Source organism: Rhagoletis pomonella, unplaced genomic scaffold (genome assembly GCF_013731165.1).
Source record: "Rhagoletis pomonella isolate Grant_MI unplaced genomic scaffold, Rhpom_1.0 Rhpom_scaffold_00004, whole genome shotgun sequence".
Taxonomy (NCBI): domain Eukaryota; kingdom Metazoa; phylum Arthropoda; class Insecta; order Diptera; family Tephritidae; genus Rhagoletis; species Rhagoletis pomonella.
The window spans coordinates 19,817,093-19,820,379 of record NW_023458558.1 but is presented as its reverse complement, the minus strand read 5'-3'; positions in this window follow the sequence as shown (position 1 = coordinate 19,820,379).

The following is a 3,287-nucleotide window of genomic DNA, read 5'->3' as shown; positions in this document are numbered from 1 at the left end:
TTCTGCCATGAAAAAGTTAGAATCTATATACATACTTAAATCGAATTAGTTTATTCTTATTTTTAGGCTGACATTTTTCCCTCAGTGTACAATAACGAACTCAAATAATTTAGGGTATGGAATTGAAAACGAATATATTTAGTTACGACTACGAGCATACATATTTATACAAAAACTAGACAATTATTTATAGGAATAAAGTAAAAACTAGGATACTTCAGCTATGTTTTTCAAAAACAACCTTTCTCTTTAAGGACACACTAAAACTGCACACAGCGACGTCGTTTATGTGTGTATGTACATGTGAGTAGGGGTTCAAATATGTATGTAGGAATTCAAATTTAACATTCCCTTGTTATCGATCACAACTATGCATACATACATATATACAGTACATATGTACATATACTTCAAGCAGTGCAGTTCACTGAATTGAATATTTGATGCGATTTTCAATTTAAGCTACGCAACGGCTGCTATGTATGTATGTATGTATGTCGTCGTACGTAGCTGCTATTCGTGGTACTACTGCTGTATTCAATATACCTAACCAATAATAGTTGTTTTTTTTTGCTGTTTTTATTGAGATTTCCTTGTTTTGTAAAGCCATGCAAACGCATGCTTGTGGGACTATAACAATCCGGAAAATTGTTTCCGGTATCAATTTCACACATTAAGGAAAACATCCGATTTTATCGGTTCTTCCACGTATCTGCTTGTTCTTTTGCCGCTTCGCATTACTCATACATACATACAAACTGGCAATTACGTTTGAAGATATAGATATGTATATGGGGCGTTCCATACCAAAATGGACGGGGTTCACACTTCATGTTTTTGATTTGTTTCAAAATTTTGTGGTTGATGCATAAACATAAATAATAAATAATTATGAAATTTGAGTTTGATTAATACATTTTTAAAACCTTTACAGCACAAAAACAAAAGCAAATCGATTTAATAATTTTCCAAATATTTCGAGAACGGGGCGAGGAAAAAATTAAAAAAAATCACCCATACACACTTTAAAATTCTCTATGAAAAGAAATATTTTAAAAATTGTTTTTTCCTGAAAAATTCTTCACATAAACTTTTTTGGTAAAAAAAGTAGTTTTTGAAAATATGCCATCTTGAAAAAAATTAAAAAAAATCACAATGGTAGCTCTGAGTATTGCGCAATATTTAAGCGTAGTATTTGGTAGATACACACAAATTTTGAATAGCCTTGATTTAGTTATTGACAAGCTAGAGCTCTTTTTAAAAATCGACTATCCGGCTACTCGTTTAGTCGGCTAGTCGATTAGTAACTCTTTTGGCGGTTGATAGTCGAATAGGAATTATTCGTTCAACCGCTCGCATTCAACTAACCGTTCACTTTCGTCTAACCGCTCACTATCGAGTAGTCTGAAAATTGACTAACCATTATTCGAATGGTGACAGTTTTTTTTTTAATTTCAGACGTATTAATCGATTTATTCAAAAAAATTTGATGCGAAAGGTATGCAATTTTATGTAAAAGCCATTGCTTAATTTTTATTCATACGGTCCAGTCACTCAATCAATTAATTCAAACAAATTGTTTGTTATCATACAAGATTTTTGAGAGTGTGTTGAACGAATTTTTGTGTGTGAAATTGATTAAGATTTACACATATTCACATTTTACTTAAAGTAAAATGTACTTCACTGTACTTTAGAATAAAAACAAATAACAGATTCGAAAAGTTCTCAAAGAATCACTGGAGTATATCGCATACCGTCTTCAAAAGAGTCAAAACTTCTTAGCACATGATAATCATACTCAAGAATACTCAAGGGACTTTACCATAGGTTTGTTTTTAACAAGATAAAAGATAAATAAAAACTCTGTGTACATTTTTAGCGCATAACCTCAAAAATGCCAAATTTTGAGTTGTGATCCTTTTGCGGTGAGGGTGTGCGATGTATTAGTAAATTGAGTGCCTAAAAACTTTTTCTTTGCTACTCCATCAAAGCAAATCGTAATCACTTTAAACATTCTCCGCCACTCATCAAAAACTCACATATGCTCTGTCGTATCTCAGATATTGTGTTAACTCATGGCAAAAGTTCCGAAAAAGTATGTAACACAACTTTCCATGTCAAATTTGAAAACAAATACAAAACAAGAAAATTACAATTAGACCTGAGGAAGCATACATATATGAAAAGCGTTAAAGCTCAGTTATGCAAGACTTAGACTTGACTTGGCTTGAAAATTGTATATCTGGCAAATTAGCAGCGCGTGTATGTAGTTACCGAAAAAGCTTACAGCTTCACTTAGAAACTTGGAGAGCTATAGATTTTTGATTTCTAAGTTCAAATTACTAAGTGTAAAGAAAGCCGTGAGAGAATCATGCTGCCATTTCATTTTTTAATAAAATCCATACAAATGTGCCACCGAAGTATAATTCATCAGGCAATCGAAAAACAAACTTTCCAATAAAGACAGAATTTTAAATAGAAACAATCACGATTTGATACGCGTGAATACATTTATTTTGATGGTAATTTTTTACCAATTTTGGTGTAAAAACACGCTGACTAATCGCGTCCAAGTTTCTAGGTAAGTCAAGCCAAGTCTATGTCTTGCATAACCCAGCTTTTAAACATACTTAAATTTAACAGCGCATATGACAGAATAGATCCTGTAATATATTTGAGCGTGTGAGTCATCTAAAAGGCGTAGCATATTTTTACAACACATTCACCAGTTAACACTCACTTCGTGTCAATCCAATGTACTAACTATGTGGTCTTTAGCATTGCATATGACATTTATTACGAAACTTTTTACGTGGGGTTTTTTTTGTTATCGCACACACTTACCCACAACTTATGTATGTACATATGCGAATATGTATGTACATATAAATATGGGCAATCACTTGTACTTCTTAGTACTTATTTATGTACGTAAAGTAGCTGTCAGACGTGGCAAATGCAAGTCCTTTTCAAATGTTCGTCAAACTCAAGAGTTTCCAAAAGTGAAAGTTAATTTCGAAAGACAAACAATCTTAATGCGAAATGTGGCAAATCGAAGCTAACGAAATTCTTCATAAACCAAACAAAATTACTTTTCGAGCAGCTTGATATTTTTTGAGAAGTTAATTAATCATTTCAGATTTTTTTATTTTCTTTTTTAAGAAATAATTCAAAATATTTGAACTTTAATAGCATAAATTTAAATAAACAATAAATTCGGCTTAATGTTTTATTTTTTATTTTTTTAATTGCGTTAAAGTCTTTACTGTTACAAAAATTTCAAG